General features: G+C 38.1%; 1 non-coding gene across 1 annotated transcript; it reads right to left on the bottom strand.

Moving 5' to 3' along the window:
* Positions 1 to 17408: 17408 nt before the first annotated feature.
* On the bottom strand, positions 17409 to 17517 carry LOC112130570 (small nucleolar RNA U13). The gene has a single exon (XR_002912817.3). It is a non-coding gene; the product is annotated as a small nucleolar RNA U13 (small nucleolar RNA).
* Between the last annotated feature and the right edge of the window lie 5144 nt (positions 17518 to 22661).

Genomic DNA, 22661 nt, shown 5'->3' with positions numbered 1-22661 from the left:
GTAATGCCTTCTTGATGTTGCTAAACTCTGGCTTAACTCACTGCCCTTGTTCGGCTTTTCAGCTCTGCATTGCCTATATAACACATTCTTTGGACAAATATTCCTTGTTTTAACCACTGTAGGGGTAAAGGGAAACCTTCCCCTTCATCTTTTGAAGGTTGGCTGAAAATCAACTGACAAAAATCAAATTAATTTTAAAAAGGCGTACGAATTTGTATTACTACACACAGAGGAAAATCACAGCGATTACTTCCCAACCATATGAGGTCCAGAGGGTTATATACCCTTGTTCTTAGGGAAAAGGGAGTTCAGGAAGTATAGATATTTTTAAGGGGATAGAAAATGATTTTTAGAGGAAGTCAGTGGACTTAGAGCACATACAATGGCCAGTACAAAGCCTGTTGGGTCCACAAAGAAGACAATGGCTTGGGATACATGTCTGTTCAAATGTGTTGACAAACTTCAGCCTGTCTTTCTGTGATATGAATTCAGTTCATGAAAACTCAGAAAAGGGTTCATAGGGTTTTTTTTTTTCTTCTTATGTGGGTCCAGACTTTAGAGAGAGAAGGAAACTTCAGAGAACAATTTCATTCTGTGCTTTGGAAGACACAGAGAATGAGAGATGGGGGAAGGGACTAGTCAGAGAGACATTGAGGCTTCTTCTTTAGTTCAGCATGTTGGAGTGCCATATTTTGGGATATTAGTTTCTCGGCCCCAACACTACCTAGAGAGTATTCTGTTTTTCTGACATAACCCTTTCTAACCTACGTTCTCTGTGTCGGTTCCATCATCTACAAAATGAAAAGAATAATATACAGTTATTTTGATGACTAAATGATTTAGTACACGTAAAGTTCCTAGAATACTTTAAGGCACAAGGTACTAAATAAATGTTAGCACATACTTGCTATTTTATTAAGACTTCCTTGTGACCTGTAAGTTGAGAAATTAAAATCGTTAGATGAGCACCAAGAAAAATTAGCTGAGATTGAATGTTCTAAGTCTAGGAAGACAAGACAAGAAGCAGGGTTAAGCGAGGTCAGGTCAAAAATCTGCCAGTCTAAGAAGGGGACTATTCCAGTGATGTTTCTATACAATTTAAAATGTCAGATCATGTGCAAAAGAATTTGTTTAGTAATTCCTAGGCAGCTACTTTAGTTTCAGACTCTTGATACTTATTTGTATTCTCTCTTGAATAGTAGAAAAGACACAAAGCTCAGGTGTCAATGTCTTTAATTTTAAAAAACACATATCAGCAATATAGGAAATCAGAAATTTATTTCTAGGCAAACCATGCTATTAGCAAATAGAAAGAAAAGAAAAAAACTTTAATGTTAGGCAAAAATGCTATCATTTTTGGATTCTGCACAGTGACATTTAACAGCATGGGTACTCACTAAGTATAATTGAAATAAATTTCAGTTTGAAATGAATAACTCATTTGCAATTTGAAATGAACTTTTAATTTGAATTAATTTGAAAAGAATTTATAATGTGAGATAATTTGAAATGAATAACTACTTTCTAGGCTTTAAGAAAACATTTTCAGTATGTTTAGTATATTTAATATCAGTTTATAAAATGAGATATGAATATAATAATCTATCACTGCCTTAGCTTATTAGTTTGGTCTGTTTGTCATCAAGAACAACTCATGAAATTTCTTTAATGTGAAGGTTCATTGGATAATTCTGTTCAAATCTACCATAGCTTTCAGGTTGGACTATGATACTATAAATACCATTAAATATATGGGAATGATGACTGAATAAATCCTGTATATATAAAAATAGAATAGCATATTTTAAAATCAGATCCCATGAGTTTTAACTTCAGAACCTTCTCTCTAAGGTTGGCCTTACTCTCAGGTAAGTTGAGGTGGCCTTCTATTCCAGGCCTTCTATTTTGAGGGAGATGTGGGAAAATATGATACATTTAGGGACAGACACTATTTTTTATATACTTGCTATGTGCCAGTACCTGTGCTAGGCACTTTACACTTATCATTTAATTTTCATAATAATCCAATAAAGTTGGAATAATTACCCTCTTTTTACAGAAACAGAAGCTGTGGCTTATAGTTGAAGTAAATAGATCAAGGGCACACAACCCAAACCTGTTAAACCACTTTGAACGAAGGTAGGAGTTCTGTCTGACTTCAAAGCTTTTGCACTTACACCCCCTACACTGCAAACCAGCTGGTGTGGTTTGGATATGGTTTCTTTGGCCCTCACCAAGTCTCATGTTGAAATTTGATCCCCAATGTTGAAGGTAGGGCCTGGTGGGAGGTTTTTGGATCATGAGGGCAGATCCCTTATAAATGGCTTGGTGTCGTTCTCTTGGGAGTGAGTGAATTCTCACTCTTAGTTCCCATAAGAACTGGTTGTTATAAAGAGGCTGGCACCTCCCTCTTGCTTGTCTCTTGCTGTGTAATCTATACACGCTGACTCCCCTTCTCCTTCCACCATGATTGGCAGCTTCCTGAGGCCCTCACCAGAAGCAGATGCTGGTGCCATGCTTCCTATACAGCCTGCGAAAGTGTGAGCCAAATAAACCTCTTTTCTTTATGGATTATCCAATCTTGGGTATTCCTTTATAGCAATACAAATGGGCTAAGACAGAAAATTGGTACTGAGCAGAGACATATTTCTATAAAGATACTGGAAAATGTGGAAGTGGCTTTAGAACTGGGAAAAGAGCAGATAATGGAAGAGTTTGGAGAGCTCAGAAGAATCCAGGATGATGAGGAAAAGTTTAGAATTTCTTAGAAACTGGTTAAGTGGTTGTAACCAAAATGCTGATAGAGATATGAATAGTGAAGGCTAGGCTAACTAGGCCTCATATGGAAATGTGGAACTTATTGGGAACTAGAACAAAGGTCACCATTGTTACACAGTAGCAAAGAATTAGCCTGCATGGTGTCCCTTCCCTAGGGCTTTGTGGGAGGCTGAACTTAAGAATGATAACCTTAATGAATCTGGAAGAAGAAACTTCTAAGCAAAGCATTAAAGAAGTTGCATGGCTGATTTTAACAGCTTATGATAAGATATGAGAGAAAAGGAATGAACTAAAATTGGGATTTATGACTGAAAGAGAAGCAGAGCATAAAAATTTGGAAAATGCACAGCCTGGCCATGTGACAGAGAAGGAAAGATAATTTTCAGGAGAGAAATCCAAGACTGATGTGGAGTAATACCTTGCTAGAGAAATCAGGGTGTATAAAAGAGAGCCAGGTGCCAATAGTAAAGACAATGGGGAAAAGGCCCTGAAGGTGTTTCCAAAATCTTTGAGGTCATGCCTCCGATCACAGGCCCAGCAGGCCCACAGGCCTAGAAGAACAGAATGGTTTCTGGGGACAGGCCCAGGGTGATGCTACCCTATGCCACCCCAGCATGCTGTTCCTGGCATCCTGGCTGCTACAGCTTCAGTCAAGATTCAAGGGATCCCAGATACTGCTTGAGAAGCCACTCTGGAAGGCACAAGCCATAAGCCTTGGTGGCTTCGTGATAGTAAGTTAGCAGGCATGCAAAATGCAAGAATGATGGAGGCTTTGCAGCTAGATTTCAGAGGATGTATTGGAAAGCCTGAATGCCAAGGCAGAAGTCTGCTGCAGAGGTGGAGCCACTGTAGAGAGCCTTTACTAAGGCAATGCCAAGCAAAAATGTGGGTTGGAGCCCCCACGGATAGCCTGTATTAGGGCAATGCCTAGTGGAGCGTGGGATTAGAGCCACCACTCTCCAGACCCAGAATTATAGTGTCCCCAGTGGCATACAACCTCATCCTGGAAAAGCCTCAGTCACTGGATTCCAACCCATTACAGAAACCACCAAGTCTTCATCCAAGGCCTTGGGAGCCCACCCCTCACACCAATGTGCCCAGGATGCAACACATGGAGTCGCAGATTATTTTGGAACTTTAAGATTTAATACTTGTCTTGCTGGGCTCCAGACTTAGCATCCAGGCCTGTTACCACTTTCTTTTGGCTGATTTCTCCCTTTTAGAATGGAATGCCTGTCCACCATTGTATGCTGGAAGTAAATGATGTGTCTTTGATTTTATAAGCTCATAGATATAAAGAATGCATCTTGAGTATTAGATGAGATTTGAATTTTGGAGTTGATGCTGCAACAAGTTAAGACTTTGGGGGTAGGATGATTATATATTGCAATGTAAATAAGACATGAGATTTGGGGTGCCAGAGGTGAATTACTATGGTTTGGATATGGTTTCTTTGGCCTCCACCAGATCTGTTAAAATTTGATTCCCAGTATTAAAGATGGAGGCTCACGGGAGGTGTTTGGGTCATGGCAGCAGATCCCTCATGAATGGCTTGGGGCCATTCTCTAGGAAGTGAGTGAATTCTCACTCTTAGTTCCCACAAGAGCTGATTGTTAAAAAGAGCCTGGTACCTCCTCCTCTCCCGTTTCCTTCCTCTCTCATATGTGACCTGTACATGTCAGCTCCCCTACCCCTTCTGCATGAGTGGAAGCAGATGTTGGCACCATGCTTCTTGTACAGCCTGCAGAACCATGAGCCAATTAACGTTTTTTCTTTATAAATTACCCAGCCTCAGGTATTATTTTATTTATGACTGAAAGAGAAGCAGAGCATAAAAATTTGGAAAATGCACAGCCTGGCCGTGTGATAGAGAAGGAAAGAGAATTTTCAGGAGAGAAATCCAAGATTGCTGTGGAGCAATAGCTTGCTAGAGAAATCAGCGTGTATAAAAGAGAGCCATGATTATATATTGCAATGTAAAATATGGACTCAGACAGCGGCCATTTTAAAATTTGGTTGATGGATTTGTGGAGGTAGTCAAAACATTTTCAGGGGCTTGGCAAGATACAACTGCTTCCAACCATATATCTGTGTGAGGCTAGATGTTTTTCATATACTTCAACTCAAACAATGTATGGTATCAGATTGACAGTGAAGGCAGATTAGATGATTTCATTGTCTTCTGTTGGACCAGACCTTAGTTTAACAGGTGTTTTAGATGCAAAAATCAAAAACAACACTGTCATGGTTCTCGCTATTTTTTGTTTTGGAAAATACGGTTATTTTAATAACGTTATTATTTATATTAAAATATAATGGGTATCTTGTTATTTTTAATGAAATAATAAATACATCTTTAAAAATTCAATAAATGATAATAGATATAACCTACAGACATGAAATCTCATTGTGGTATTCAATAAATTTTAAGAGTGAAACAGCCTTAGGACCAAAGAAGTTGAGATCCACTGCTATAGATTTCTACTGTCATTGGGCATTCTGCAAGAACTAGAAATAAAACTGATCTGACAGCTCTTTATGTCTCTCACGTCTCATTTATCATTATAGTGAACCTTCAAGAAATTGGAGTAGAAATAAATTGGATCAAAATTTCATCTTTATCCAAGTACCATTCAAAAGCTACTTGAGCTCTAGGTTAGAAACAATTATGTAACTGTATAGAAAATATAATCCTAGAAATATGTGCATGAAGAAATAAAGCAAAGAATGTTGTTTCACTTTTTAATGTTGGAAAGATCAAAGATGAATTATTTGCAGGCAATCTGAAATGGTAAAGGACAATTCAAATGTATGACATTGCTATCAGTTATTACAGTATTTTGGAAGTAATGAAATTGTGAAAGTTAGGAATTGGCTCCATAGATAACCATAGTGCTTTTTAATAAATGTAATTTTATTGCACTAATATACTATAGTTGTCTTTCTCTGTTTATGTTGCTATAAAGGAATAACTGAGGCTGGATAATTTATAAAGAAAAATGGTTTATTTGGCTCATGATTCTGCAGGCTGTATAAGAAGCATAATACCAGCATCTGCTTCTAGTGAGGGCTTTAGGCTGCTTCCACTAATGATGAAAGGAGAAAGAGAGCTGACTATGCAGAAATCACATGGTGGGAGAGGAAAACAAGGATAGAAGAGAGAGAGGTGCCACACTTCTTTAAAACCAATTTTCAGCCGGGTGCGGTGGCTCAAGCCTGTAATTTCAGCATTTTGGGAGGCCGAGGCGGGCGGATCATGAGGTCAGGAGATCGAGACCATCCTGGCTAACACGGTGAAACCCCCTCTCTACTAAAATACAAAAAATTAGCCAGGCGTGGTGGTGGGCACCCGTAGTCCCAGCTACTCGGGAGGCTGACGCAGGAGAATGGTGTAAACCTGGGAGGCGGAGCTTGCAGTGAGCCGAGATCGTGCCCCTGCACTCCAGCCTGGGTGACAGAGCAAGACTGTGTCCCCAAAAAAAAAAAAAAAACCATTTTCAGGGGAACAAATTGAGGAAGTACTTACTCATTACCATGAGGATGGCATCAACACATGCATGAAGGATCCACCCGCATGACCCAAACACTTCCCACTAGGCCTTATCTCCAACATTGGGGATAAAATTTCAACATGGGGCTTGAAGGGTCAAATATTCAAAATAGAGCAATAACTATATTACATATTACGTTGGTGCAAAAGTAATTGCGGTTTTTGCCGTTAAAGGGAATGGCCATTATTTTTGCACTGATCTATTATTCGAATTTATTATAACTAATATAACTTTATTTAGTGCTTTACCTATACAAATCACTTCAACACACAGTGTGTCTCATTTGACTCTCACTAACCATGCTGTGGAACAAGGCAGGGCATACTCTCCATTCTCCAAATGCAGAGACCTAGCCTTAGAGTGGTTGAGTCATTTGCCAATATTACACAGCAAGTATTTGGTTGTGCTAAAACTTATGTCTATCACAACACCTCAGTAAATATTTATTGAATAAAAAAATGAAAAGAACCCAGGTCTTTTGACTCCTAGTCCATTGTCTTGTCTCTAGCATATGCTGCCTTAAATGATAGAAATGGATTTTGCAACAGTGTCTCCCTTGCCATCATTGTTTGAAGTGAATTGGAAAAGATACATCATGGTATTTATTTATAAATATCACTCTCTTCTGCAGATCTTTGTCAGGAGAGTAATAATAGATCAGAATGACATGCATTCTTATATTAAGGGCTTGCATTCAATCTTTAAATTTATTTATTTTTCCATTTTTAAAGAGTAGGTGATGTAGTACTCTTTTTCAAATAGTATGTTAGGATTAACTTTTTAAAATAAAATAGCTTGAGGCCAGGTGCAATGGCTCACGCCTGTAATCTCAGCACTTTGGGAGGCTGAGGCAGGCAGATTACGAGGTCAGGAGATCAAGACCATCCTGGCTAACACGGTGAAACCCCGTCTCTACTAAAAATACAAAAAATTAGTCAGGTGTGGTGGCATGCACCTGTAGTCCCAGCTACTCCGGAGGCTGAGGCAGGAGAATTGCTTGAACCCAGGAGGCAGAGGTTTCAGTGGGCTGAGATCACACCACTGCACTCCAGCCTGGTCAACAGAGTGAGACTCTGTCTCAAAAATAAATACATAAACATAAATAAATAAAATAACACACAAGTTTCATTGGAACTCCAAAAATATAATAATTTTACCAAATAAAGGGGAATTTTGTTCACATCTTGTATATGTCAAGCTCACTTAAGATAAACAAATGGTCTCTTCTCATTGGTTCTTTCAATTTTCAGTACCATGGACAAAGACAACAAACCTATTACATTTCATTTTTTATCTTTTGTTTTATGTTCACAGGGTACATGTGTAGGTTTGTTATATAGGTAAACTCATGTCACAAGGGTTGGTTGTACAGATTATTTTATCACCCAGGTGCTAACCCTAGTACTCAATAGTTATTTTTGCTTCTCCTCTCCCTCCTTCCAGCCTCCACCCTCAAGTAACAACACCCAGTGTCTGTCGTTTCCTTCTTTGTGTCCATGAATTCTAATAATTTAGCTCCCACTTTTAAGTGTGAACATGAGGTATTTGGTTTTCTGTTCCTGCGTTAGTTGGAGGAGGATAATGGCCTCCATCTCCATCCATGTTCCTGCAGAAGACATGGTCTTGGTCTTTTATATGGCTGCATAGTATTCCATGGGGTATGTGTACCACATTTTCTTTATTTAGTCTGTCATTGATGGACATTTAGATTGATTCCATGTCATTGCTATTGTGGAGAGTGCTGCAATGAATATTTGTTTGCATATGTCTTTATGGTAGAATAATTTATGTCTTCTGGGAATATACCTGGTAATGGGAATGCTGGGTTGAATGGTAGTTCTGTTTTCAGCTCTTTGAGGAATCCCCACACTGCTTTCCACAATGGTTGAACTAACTTACACTCACACTAATTGTATATAAGTGTCCCCTTTTCTCCACAGCTTCACCAGCATTTATTATTTTCTTACTTTCTAATAATAGCCATTCTGACTGGTGTGAAATGGTATCTCATCGTGGTTAAAAAAAAAAAAGAACTATTTCTATCCCCAGGAGCCTACAGACTTGTGGGAAATCAGCTAGAGAAACAATGTCATAATGGACAAGGTAATAAGGAAACTGGGAATAGAGAATGTCTAACTTTGCCTAAATAATATAGTCTTTCACACAGTTCATAATTTTCTGAGAGAATCAAGATATAGACAATGAAATATGAAACATTAATAAACAAAATTATTTTATAAAATTACTGAGATTCAAAGAGAGGAGAAATGGGCCCATTGTAGAAAAATAAGACATGGTTTCACAGAGAAGGTATTATCTGACAGAATCCTCTGGTAGATAAAGAATGAAGTAGAAGTAATTGTCAGCATGAGCCTCAGTTCCCAGCCTGCAGAAGGAAGGTACTAAAAATTTGACCTTCCCTTCACCTTTGCTTGCATTTAGTCCACAGAAATGTAGACTAAATGATCATGAGCCTGTTGTGTTATTTTGAATCAATTATGTACATGTGAGAGTCTCTGCAAAATCAAGCCAGGAAATAGGAGACATTGAAGAAAACCCCTTACAAATGACAATCGTACTTCTTGAACATTGCAGAATCAGCATTCCACTTAAACAGAATTATCTACAGCTGTGCATACATTTTGTTATTGCCTTCTTATGTAACCATTGCCAAAAGTGACCCTATACTTAGCCATTAAACAGTCTCATTCTGATGTTCTGGATATATCTGCCTTTATTTCAAGTCTTCCTAGAAACTAATATCTGCTGCATGTTTTCTTTCCACAATACCATCAAAATAAGCCTATTTCTAGAAGGTGCCTGCACTTTGTAGAGGCTGTATCAGGGGTTGTGTTTTTGGGTGGGGCAGCCCATTCTCTGAACCCCGTGTTTGGGCAATTGGCCATTATGTGACTCTTAGTGAGACATAGGGCTCCACCTACTACCAAAGAAATCCAAAATGCCAGATACTTGCTCTCTCAGATCCCTACAATGAACTCTCACAAAGCCCCCCAAGGCCCACTGAATCTTTATCTAGTGAGGCAAAGAAACACAGAGGGTTAGAATTCGTTCTGGTTGTTGGAATAGTGGTGAGGGGTGGTAGCATGGTGGTGGTGTTGAAGGCTTTATGAGTGGCATCCAGTGTCCAGACAAGAATGTAGCAACACACTGCTTTGGCTGCTAAAGGTCATCTCTTTGGCTGGGTTTTTTTTTTCCAAGCCAATTTCTCCATCCATTTTTTTAAATTCTATCAGCTGCCAGGTAGGTTTCCAATGCACTTCTTTCTTAAAGGCAGAATTGATTTTTGTCATTTATAACAATGAAGCGTGAGTGGCCTAGTTTTTCCTAAGTAACAGATTGTATCATGCAGTAGTGTTTTGTAGTACCTCTAACTGTATACATTCTATGAGAAATGAATGTTAAGAATATCTTAATTATTGCCAAATTACAGATGATATCACTGCAAAGAAAAAACGTCTTTATAATTAAACATGAATGAAGACACATTAATTTGAATAGCACACATGAACCTCCAAACCCAAGGGAGTGAACTTTCACCAGACTATGAAATGCTAAAACTTGTGAGTTACAACCCAAACATGGCTGGTTAACTGATACAAGTTGTTCACCACTTGGAATCAGTTAGAGGAAGGAATAAAATTAAAAGGTGGGAAGGACAGTTTGTTAGCAGAAGAACTGAACTTAAAAAGACCCAGGGCATCACAAAAAGGGATTCATCCATTAATTTATTCATTCAAAGAGCATTTTAGGAATGTGTATGTACTAAGTGAAGGGAGACACAAACAGAACCAAGAAGAGCCAGCTCAAGCTGTGTACAATATAGGTTGGCCATGAGGCTGGAAAGGGTCTGAATTATAGCACTGTGTCCAAAAGAAAATAGTGGGACACCAGATCTTCATCGATGTTCTGCAAAACCTGTGCTTGCTGGAGACACAATGATGGAAGAGAAGTCTAGGAACCACTGGGTTGCCCTACATCTATCATCCTAGAGATAGGGAACCTGTCTCCAATGTAATGTGACTTCTGTATCTGATAACCATACATCCGCAAGGACAAAACTTATTCTCTCATGTGGATATCCCTTAAAGGAAGGCAGTAAGTGCCAAATGGGAGTTACAGCTGCTACAAATACAAGCGCCTCAGCCGGATCCCAGAAATTCTGATTCAGTAGAACTAGGTCCCTGGTATCTGTGTAGATTTTCAAAGTAGATAATATATACATAAAGAGATAAATTGCAACATTTCAAAAGGATATACAGATGACAATATTTCGTTCATCCAATTCCCTTGTTTTCTTCTCCACTGCCAATTATTCTTACAAGTTTCTTTTCTATCCTTGGAGACATAATCTGTGCATATACAAGCATATATAAATCAGAGGGGGAAAAAAGCATCGAATACCCGCTACTCTTTACCTTGCTGTATTTTCATTTAATAACATATATTGGGGATTATTCCATGACCTTAAAACACTCTCAAAGTGTTTTGATAAATTAAAGACATTGGAAAAATCTTCCACATGTATTAGACTCTTCCAATATTCTTTTTTTTTTTTTTTTTAGATGGAGTTTCGCTCTTGTTGCCCAGGCTGGAGTGCAGTGGCTCAGTCTCGGCTCACCGCAACCTCTACCTCCCAGGTTCAAGCGATTCTCCTGCCTCACCCTCCCTAGTAGCTGGGATTACAGGCATGTGACACCAACACCTGGCTAATTTTGTATTTTTAGTAGAGACGGGGTTTCTCAGTGTTGGTCAGGCTGGTCTCAAACTCCTAACCTCAGGTGATCCGCCCTCCTTGGCCTCCCAGAGTGCTGGGATTACAGACGTGAGCCACCACGCCCAGCAAGACTCTTCCAATATTCTTTAGGGGTAGTTCCATGCTAGACTCAGACTGCTTTAAAAAGATTCCATCAAATCCAAATTCTTTTTGTCCTTACCTACCAACCCAAATTTACCTGCCATTCTAAGTTTACATTTCTTTTGGTCATTTAAACTACAGAGTTCTTATGGGACTGCTTAGTACATCAAGACATTTTTTCTAATCAACAAATCTTAAAGGCCTAGAAAATGACCATCCTTCATAAAACTTTAGCCTCCAAATTCCTTCTACTTTTGATGTTTGTCATGTTAAAAGAATAGTAAAGGGAGTTGTTTGCAAATATTTATACTTTAAAGATTCTAAACTGTATACTTCTTAAGGACAGGTATTAATCTATTGCCTAGATAAGCAAAAGAAAAAGCATATTTATATAACAACGGCTGTAAACTTGCATTTGGAAAAAATGCTGCTTTCCTTTTGAAAATTTTATTTTCTTCAGGAGCAGACAGTTAAAAGTTTAACAGCCATTAAATTTTTCAACCAGTTTAATTGCCTATTCAAGTTGGAGGAAGATTAATTTGGAAATTACGTTGAATAGACTGAAAAAGATTAAACACACACACACACACACACACACACACACACACATACACACTCACGCATACCAAAAGCCTCTTAACCGAGCATCACCAACTTATGGTTATAAACCTGGGAAGAACAAACTAGTTTCCATTTGACTTTAGTTAGAATTTACCCGGCACAAGTACTTTGCTGTTTAAATATTAATTAATGTGTTTAAATATTAAATAGAAGCCTCTCTGATTCTAGACATGCACTAAAACAAATTGAAATCAGTTTCTGAGTTGCAATATTGCTATTCTCTTTGGAAACAAGTGAGAAAGAAAACTTAATGACAAAAAAAGTTACACTTAAGGATGTCCTCAAAGCCAGAAATAAAATATATACACTTGATATACACTTGATACTGATACCTAAAAGTCTAGCGAATTGTATATAATTTTATTTATGAACTCAACTAAGTACAAACTTAACAGTAACATTTCTCATTTTTTTACTAAATGATTGGGAAATACAAGTGAAACATACATAGGGAATATCTTCTCTTTTTGGAGATGAAAAATTTTTTTAGATTTTTTGGGTTTTGTTCTCTTCTGACTTAAAGTTTGCATTTCAAACTGTACATTCATTGGATTTCCAAAGTTTAGTAATTACTTTTCATACTTTGGATCAAATAGCATACTAATAGTTGCTCATTTGTCCACATCATTATTCTTTTTTTATTAATTCTATTCTTATGGTAATAAAATTTTTTTCTCTTTTCTATCTAAAATGTATATTCAGCCAGTGCCCCACATTTATTCATAACGTGAGTCAGAATGAATATGAATAAATCACAGGGCTAGAAATAGAATTCTCCTATTTCAGTACAATTCAAAAAGAACTTTAACCATTTCAAAGTTTTATTTCAAGTCTAGCTAATTTCACAGTATAAGTGGTCTGGTCTGCATTTATTTATTGCCCTAATCCTCAAAGTCTTCTTATTTTTAAAAGATAATGATGATTTTTCACAATATTCTTGTGCTGTGAGGCATTCCATCTTATTAACATACATTCAAACATAAATTTATGTTCTACTTTTTGGCATTGGAACTAATTTATAAATCTTTCTTATTGCCTGTGAAAATTTCCAAGGCATGCTATCTATATTTTTAAAGTTTACATTGATTTCCGTTGCACAGGTGGAAATGTTTTGATGCTACATTAGAAATGATGACTAATGGCTGGGCGCATTGGCTCACGCCATAATCCCAGCACTTTGGGAGGATGAGGCGGGCGGATCACCTGAGGTCAGGAGTTCAAGACCAGCCTGCCCAACATGGTGAAACCCCAGCTCTACTAAAAATACAAAAAATTAGCTGGGCATGGTGGCAGGTGCCTGTAGTCCCAGCTACTCAGGAGGCTGAGGCAGGAGAATCGCTTGAACCCGGGAGGCAGAAGTTGCAGTGAGCTGAGATCATGCCACTGCACTCCAGCCTGGGTGACAGAGCGAGACTCTGTGTGAAAAAAAAAAAAAAAGAAAAGAAAAAAGAAGATGACTGATGACACTTCTAGATCTCAATTACCAGCTAAATATCATGTGTTACATGTACAACAATACTGTAGACAGTCTGAAAGTGGGGAAATAAGCTTATTTCCTTTAGAAGCAGAAACTGTAAATGGGGGTGTATGGAATTCTTTTTTTTTTTTTTTTTTTTTTTTGCAACAAGCTCTCACTTTGTTGCCCAGACTGGAGTGCGGTGGTGAAATCATAGCTCACTGCATCTGCAACCTCCTAGGTTCAAGTGATCCTCCTGCCTCAGCCCCTCAAGTAGCTGAGACCACAGGTATGCGTGACCATGCCCAGCTAATTTTTTATTTCTTGTAGAGACAGGGTATCTCCTTGTTGCCCAGGCTGGTCTCAAACTTCTGGGCTCAAGCAATCCTCCTACTTCAGTCTCCCAAAGTGCTGCGATTACAGGCATGAGCCACTCTGCTTGGCTAGAGTTATTCTTAATTAGGAACAATTCTGTTGTTCAACAGAGCAGAGATTTTTAGGAATGAAAATGTTGAAAAATTAAGATTCATCTCAGACCTTATGAAGTAGTTGAAAATTGCACCTTTGTTTCTTTTTCTTTTTTTTAGAGACAAAGTCTTGCTGTTGCCCAAAGCTGGAATGCAATGGCATGATCGTAGTTCACTACAACCTCCAATTCCTGAGTTCAAGTAATCCCCCACCTCAGCCTCCTGAATAGTTGAGACTACAGGTGCCCACCACCATGCATGGCTAATTTTTTATTTTTGTACAGACAGGTTCTCACTATGTTGCCCAGGCTGATCTCGAACTCCTGGCTTCACGTGATCCTCCCACCTTGTTCTCCCAAAGCACTGGTATTACAAGCATGAGCCACTGTGCCTGGCCAGAAATCACATCTTTGTCCCTTATTATTGTAAGACACAATCGTCACTAGTTATGACTAAACTATTAATGCCACATGCTTACCCAAGACACTTTAAAGATAGAATACAATAATTTTTTTAAAAAAACCCATGACATACTAACTCTTCTCAAACAGAGTGTGCCTTAATACAGATTACACATCTACATGAGTTTTCTTTTATTACAGCTTTTTGCCATTTTAGTTTGAAAATGACTATTCAAATGACTATCCTTTCAAAGATTCAAAGTATATTTACTTTCATCAGGCACAAGCTTAAGTTCTCGAGTAAGTGAATAGTACATTAAAAAAAGAGTAAGTATTAATAAAACAGTCCTTGCTGTGAAAAAGCACACTGTTTACTAAAGATAAAACACACATGAATACTATTGATACAAGTGAGATTAGTATATGCAGGGTAACAAACACAGATGTGATCAATTTCAATGAAGATCAGTAAAATCTTTATAGCAGCAACAACACAAGTTGTTACAAGTTATTCAAACTGTGTTAAGTGAGTGCTCCCAAGGCCAATGAAGAGAACAGCACAAGCAAGGGCACAGAAGCTTGAAGTATCATGTGCCTCGAGGGAAACTTAAGAGTGCTGGTGGGATCACCAGGGAATGGCGGGAGTAAGGAAAGTGTAGTAGGAGCAAAGGCTAGGAAGGCTGGAAGAGGCCAGATGACCTGGAACCTTGCACCATGCAAAGAAGGTTGAGCTCGTAAGACTTTATGTTGTCTATTATTTGTTTTCAATATTTTGAAAACTACTTTTAAAATGGGAACTCCCTTTTCTAAGAAACATCATGTGGAAATTCAATATTTAAAAATATATGTAAGTTCTGTTTGATTTTTTTCTGATGATTAGTGATGTTGAGCATCACTTTTTCATATACTCATTGACCACTTATGTGTCTTCTTTAGAGAAACGTCTATACTCAGATCTTCTGCCTATTTTAAAATTGAATTATGTGGAGTCCTTTTTTTTGTTATTGAGTTGTTTGTGTTTCTCATACATTCTGGTTATTAATCCTTCATCAATTAAATTCTCACCAGAGTTAAAATATTTTTTACCAGGGACATGCAAATGAAAACCACAATGAGATATCATTTTACCCCAGTTAGAATGACTATTATTACAAAGAAAAAAAAACACAGATATTGGTGATGTGGAGACAGGGAAATGCTCATACATTTTTTGTTGGAACATAAATTAGTGCAGTCACTATGGAAAACAGCATGGAGATTCCTCAAAAAAGTAAAATTAGAAGTACCATATGATCCAGCAACTCCATTGCTGAGCATATATCCAAAAGAAAGGAAATCAATATATCAAACAGTTATCTACACTCCCATGTTTATTCCAGCACTATTCACATTAGCTAAGATATGGAATCAACCTCTGTGTCCGTCAACAAATGAATGGATAAAGAAAATGTGGTAGATACACACAATGAAATATTATTCAACCATAAAAAGAATGGAAATCCTGTCATTTGCAACAACATGGATGAAATTGGAGGGCATTATGCTAAGTGAAATAAGCCAGGCACAGAAAGACAAATATGGCAGGTTCTCACTCATACGTGGGGCTAAAATAAATTGATCTTATGGAAGTAGAGAGTAGAATGACACTCAGAAAGGTAGTGGGAAGGGGAGATAAAGAGAAGCTTGTTAATAGGAACAAAAATATAGTTAGTAGAAATAAGATCTAGTGTTCAGCAGCACAATGGGGAGACTGTGGTTAACAATAATTCTTAGTATATTTTAAAATAACTAGAGGAGTAGATATGGAATATTCCCAGCACAAAGACAAGATCAATGACTGAGGTAGTGGATCTCCCAATTACTCCAATTTGATCATTACACATTATATGTGTGTATCAAAATATGACATGTATCTCATAAATATATGCAACTTAAAGACCTGTTTCAAATACTTATCACATAAATAAATACATGCACTCATCCGAAGAGCGGGCACTTTGCTTTTTGAATGTTGAGGATAGCATGTCCATTCAGCCCTTAGCCACCAGAATAAAAGCTTTTATTCTTAGTTCTATAGAAAATATGAAGAAGTGCTGGCACCAGAGGAGAATGTAGCAGGATGAGGAAACTTATTAACAATGCATATCCCTATCCCCGCCTAGAAGAGACCTGCTTTTGTTTTACAGGATCCTGAGAATGAGGTTGGGTGGGTGTGACGGATAGTGAAACCTGCTAGGAGATTTATTACTGTTTTGAACTCTGCAGTTTATGCTTTGCTTACATTATTTAAGCTTAGCATTAAAGTTGATACTGGTAACAGTATTGCAGTTTGTTAGATACTGCCTGAAAAAAGAAAGGAGGAAAGAAAGAAAAAGGAAGAAAAGCTATTGAGATTGGGAGGACAGTGTTTGGGAAAGAAAAATATTAAGAATCCTTATGTCTAATGAGGATTTTGCCTAAATTTCTGCTGTGTGGTGTGTGGCATGGCATCTTCTCTTTCTCTCTGCAAAATCTTCAGTGAACCTTCCATTTCTTATTACTACTTGATGGAGTTTCACATGTTTTATGGGAGACCTCACAAAGTGCTGGAAACAACTTCCATGTGAGTGAGGAGTCAAGGTGGAGGCTTGTCCAGAAACCTCCAGAAGTGAGTCTCATAAGGATGAGCGGTTTATAGTTTATCCTGAAACCCACCTCTCTCCCACATTAACTTTGAAGATACGTATTACCTCAAGTCACTGTTAAGATTGTGATAGCTGATTGTGTTATCAATTAGGGTTGTAATGGTATCTGATCCTCAACATTCCCTACTACGTAGACAAAGCTGGTTTCATCCCTCCTCTAGCCTGTCTGGCTACTGGTATTAGACTAATATTAAGTGTTTGAGCCAGGGATGGTGGTGTGTGCCTGTAGTCCCAGCTACTCAGGAGGCTGTGGCAAAAGGATCACTTGAGGCTAGGGGTCCAAGGCTGCAGGGAGTTATGATCACATCTGTGAATAGACACTCCATTCCAGCCTGGGTAACATAGTGACTCTCTCTCTCCCCCCTCCCCTGTGTGTGTGTGTGTGTGTGTTTGTGTGTGTGTGTTTGGACAGCCATCACTGACCAGACATCATTTTGAACATCGGTACACTACTTCCTCTTCAGGACCTATAAAATTGACCTACATCAAGAATAATATCTCTTAGAGATATAGGTTCATATTTCTTTTAACCAGAAAAGTTCCAGATACTTAATGTATTAATGGATTAATGAGTTCCCAGCAGAGTCATGTGCTGATCTGATGTCACAAGAAGGTTTGAGGCTGGCACATTTCACATATTTGTGTGAACAGCCAATCGTCATGCTCATGAACTACGAAAGGATCAGGGACAAGGTTTGTTTTTTTTGTTTTGTTTTGTTTTGTTTTGTTTTTTGAGACAGAGTCTCGCTTTTTCACCCAGGCTGGAGTGCAGTGGTGCGATCTCGGCTCACTGCAAACTCTGCCTTCCGGATCCAAGCGATTCTCCTGCCTCAGCCTCCCGAGTAGTTGGGATTACAGGTGCCCACCACCACGCCCAGCTAATTTTTGTATTTTTAGTGGAGATGGAGTTTCGCCATGTTGGTCAGGCTGATCTCGAACGCCTGACCTCAGGTGATCAGCCCACTTCAGCCTCCCAAAGTGCTGGGATTACAGGCGTGAGTTACCGCACCTGGCAGGGGCAAGGTTTTAAGGTTTGTTACTTTTGTGTTTGACAGGTACATAAAAAGGAGAGCCAACTCATATGTCTGAAGAAGAAAAAACAAGTCAACTACTGTTATATTGGGTTGACATGTGGTTAAGAACCCAGACGTGAAGGCAAAGCTTTTCAAGCATGAAGGAAAACACACATCACCTGGAAATCTTGTAAAAATTTACATAATGATTAAGTCTAGGGTAGAAGCACAGGGCCTGTATTTCTAATATTACCAGTGTTACCATACTGCTGGCCCATGAATTCTACTTTGAGTAGCAAAATTCTAGAGTCTGATTATCTGGGTTCATGACCCGGTTCTGGACTTTACTGAGCTGGTGACCTTGAGTAATTTAACCTTGATTAATATGCCTCAGTTTCTTCATCTGTAAAATTAAAGTAATATCCATGGGTTTTTATAAGAATTAGTAGAATTAATATAGAGTAGCACTGAAAAGAGTGTCTGGCACATGGTGGATACTTGATAAATATTTGCTGAATGAATTTCCTAGCAGCAAAATGAGTGGGGAAAAAAGGGTCTGTGCTTTTGAACTCAACTCTTTTATGTCTCGTCAAATAATTCACTCGTCTTTCAGCTTCTAACTTGGTACCATTGATTGTCTTTGAGTTAACTCTGTAGAGTCCTAATTAGGATTTAAAAGAACAAGATGAAAAGCTTCTGCAGAAGGTAATGAGGAGTCCTAATTTCCCCTCCACCTAAGAGAAGGGAATGATCAAATTTATATTTAAGAAAATCACTCATAGTAGAAGAGAGACAGAGAGAAGGAATTGGACAAGACTAGGGGTGGAAAGATAAGTTTACAGAATATTATAATAGGCCAGAGAACATATTTAAAACCACCTGAGATTAAGACAGTGGAGACAGTTGAAAAGTGGAAAACAATACAAGCACAATTAAGAAGGTTGATTTGGCAAGACATGGCATTAAATAGTGGGCACAGCTAATGTTCAGGGAGAAGTGTGAGGATGTTTCCCAGTTTTCTAGCTTTGGTAAGAAGATAAAACTGGGGGAACATTTGCAGAGATAGAGAATAAAAGAGCAGGAATATGTAAGAATAAAAGGGATGAATAAAATGAGAAGGGAATAAGATGGTAATAAGACTAATTTTGGACATGTTAAAAGTGGCTGTGGGATAAATACCCATAGGCAATTAGAAATGAAATATGGAGCTGAGGAGACTTTACATGTTGGCCATAAGAATTTGGGAGTCATCAGCATTTGTGTATTAAGGCCCTGGAAATGAATGAATCAGTCCAGGAGAGTATTAGCTGTAAGAAAAGTTGGATACAAATTGAAGACCATAAGGAAGACTTAGAGAGAACAATGAAAGAGGTAGGAACAAAGCCAAAAGAGAGGGATGGCAGAAGTCTAGGGAGGAGAGTGCTTCAGCAATGAGGGAATGGTCAGCAGGGCCAAATTCCACAACACATCTATACTCCTGGAAACCAGTTCTTCCACTGTGACTCACTGAATCTGTCAACACCACATCATTATTTTAATCCTTCGGGGACAAAGCCTAGTATCTTGGTTTGACTCATTCTGCTTCCTCATTCTCTATATTTAAGACACTAAAATTTCTTTTCCATTTTTTGATATCCATCCTTTTCTAAGCCCAGTTTTAAATGCTAGTCCAAATACTCCTAGATGACACAAAAACTTTCTGTACTGTATGTTTTAGCTAGACCCAACTTCCTGTAACACCTTTTTCATTATGCCATATTTATTCTCTTCAAAACTTCTCTCTCTCTCTGTATATATATATATGTGTGTGTGTGTGTGTGTGTGTGTGTGTGTGTGCATATATGTGTATATATGCATGTGTGTATATATATATATATATACATATTTTTTCGAGGTGGAGTCTTGCTCTGTCACCCAGGTTGGAGTACAGTGGTGCAATCTTCGCCTCCCAGGTTCAAGTGATTCCTGTGCCTCAGCCTCCAGAGTAGCTGGGATTACAGGTGTGTGTCACCAAGCCCAGCTAATTTTTGTATTTTTAGTAAAGACAAGGTTTCACCATGTTGGCCAGGCTGGTCTCGAACTCCTGACCTCAAGTGAACTACCTACCTCAGCTTCGCAACATAGTGGGATTACAGGTGTGAGCCACCACACCCAGCCAAATATGTATATATTTTATAATTTCAACTTTTATTTTAGATTCAAGTGATACATGTCCAGGTTTGTTACATAGGTATATTGTGTGATGCTGAGGTTTGGGGTATGAATGATCCTATCACCCATATAGTAAGAAAAGTACACAATAGGTAGTTTTTCAGCCATTTCTCCCCATCACTCCCTCTTCTAGTAATCGCCAGTGCCTATTATTCACATCTTTATGTCCATGTGTACCCAGTGTTTAGCTCCTACTTATTATAGGTCAGAACATGTGGTATTTAGTTTTCCACTACTGTGTTAATTTGTTTAGGATAATGGCCTCCAACTGCGTTCATGTTGCTGCAAAGGACAAGATTTCACTCTTTTTTTAATAGCTGCATAGTATTCTATAGTTTATATGTGCCACATTTTCTTTATCCAATCTGTCATTGATGGGCACCTAGGTTGATTCCATGTCTTTTCTATTAAACTTCACAATATATTTTTTAACTTAGAACATTTGTTTTGTTTTGGAACATAAGCATCTATGTATTATCTAAGTCATATCTATGCATTTGAGTATAAGAAATGCCTAAGAATAATAAACACCAAATATAGGATAATGATTATCTCTGCTAAGGGAGAAATTAGTTATGATTATGGAACAAAACATAGGAGATTTCAACTACATTAATAGTGTTTTATTCCTAAGCTGGGTGTATCAGTCTGTTCTCACGCTGCTGATAAAGACTACCTGAGACTTGGCAATTTGAAAAAAGAAAGAAGTTTATTGGACTTACAGTTCCACGTGGCTGGGGAGGCCTTACAATCATGGTGGAAGGCGAAAGGCACATCTCACATGGTGGCAGACAAAAGAAGAGAGCTTGTACAGGGAAACTCCCCTTTTTTAAAAACATCAGATCTTGTGAGACTTATTTACTTTCAAGAGAACAGCACAGGAAAGACCCGCCCCTGTTATTCAATCACCTCCCACTGGGTCCCTCCCACAACACCTGGGAATTCAAGATGAGATTTGGGTGGGGACACAGCCTAACCATATCACGGGGTAAGAGGACCATGGGTTTACGTTTCTGTACATTTAAATAATATGAAAAACTACAGTGTTTTAGAAACACTTTAAAATGACAGCACCCTAAAATGTAAGTTTGATGTCTTCTTAATCGGGGACCCTGCTCCCTGTCTCATCTTATTTTCTACAATTCCTTATAGTATTCTCTTCTGGGTTTTTCTTTTCAATGTTGTTCAAAAAGGTCTTTGTGAAGTGTATTGGTTTCTCTTCCTTCCATCACAGTTTCCCTCTGCCAGGAATGTGCCTCCACTCAGTCAGGTCTTCCTGTCCAAAACCTTTGCAGTCCTTTACGCTCATGAGCCTTTGTTGCTAACTTTTATTGGATATGATCTCTCAATCCTGTGAAATCTTGTGAAAGAGAGAGAGAGAGAAAGAGGGTGAGAGAGAGGGAGGGAGTGTGTGTGTGTGTGTGTGTGTGTGTGTGTGTGTGTGTGTTTGAGATATTCTTATCTATCACTTTTAAAGCTATTTATGTGAGATTTTTATTATTATAGAAAGTAGTTCAGCAGTTCTAACCCCGTTTGCACGTTACAATTATTGGGGGAGTGCTTTAAAAATATTAATGCCTAGGCCCCAACTCAAACAGGTCCCACCTCAAACAAGTTTGAATGATAGAATTTTTAAAAAGCTTCCAAGGTGAGGCTAATACCACAGGTACAGTCTGATTATTCTTAAAGGCCTGGGCCACCTCTTCCTGGCCCCCTCTATAACAACACAGAATCACATATATAAATGAGAGTAATGGGCATGGGGAATATATGAATATGAGCTTAAATGCCAATTATAGTCTGTGACTATAGGAAAAGTTAATAATCTTAAGAAACTGTCATAATATTCCTCTACTATTGCAATATACAAAAAAGTCCATTTAGCAGTAACTTGACCTCCAATAGTTCAGTGTCATGAGTATTTGGAAGCAAGTAACGTAAATACACAAACATGAACAGCTGGACTGAAATTGACACTGACTGAAGTGAAGCTAAATACTGAGTTCAAGGAAGCAAGGCCATAAATAAGAGCTCTTAGTTACAATGTTTGACAGCTTATCCTTAGTCCCAGAAAGTATCAAGGCAGTAGTAGCTGAGTGTAAAGGGTACGGTGTGAAAAATATACAGCATTTAGTTAAAAAATGACCATACAGAGATGTTAAAAAATTGGCCAAGATATTATACAAATAGTGAGGAAAACATAGACTCTCTTTTTCATTTTTATAATTAAATTATAACTGTATATAACTGGTATGTTACATTGCTCAGTAATGGCCAAATGGTATTTGAATGGGTAAAGTTGTTTTATCTGTGATAGTCATGTTAAAATCACATGCTTGCAATAATCTTGAAAGTGAGAATTAGATGATTACTGACATAATTGGAATCCCATCAGGAAAGAGGATGTGTGTTTAAACCAGTTCTGAAATAAATAGATACAGTAGACAACTTTTAATGTCTCTTCTAATTTCTAGATACTTTAGTTATTTCTATTGACCTGTCTTCAAGCTCACTGATTCTTTCCATGGCCATGTCGGGTCTGCTGATGCGTGCATACCTCATTATTCATCATATCTGTTACAGTGTTTTTGATTTCTTGCATT

The sequence above is a fragment of the Pongo abelii genome, chromosome 22, assembly GCF_028885655.2.
Source record: "Pongo abelii isolate AG06213 chromosome 22, NHGRI_mPonAbe1-v2.0_pri, whole genome shotgun sequence".
Lineage (NCBI taxonomy): Eukaryota > Metazoa > Chordata > Mammalia > Primates > Hominidae > Pongo > Pongo abelii.
This window is presented reverse-complemented; position numbering and strand designations above follow the sequence as displayed.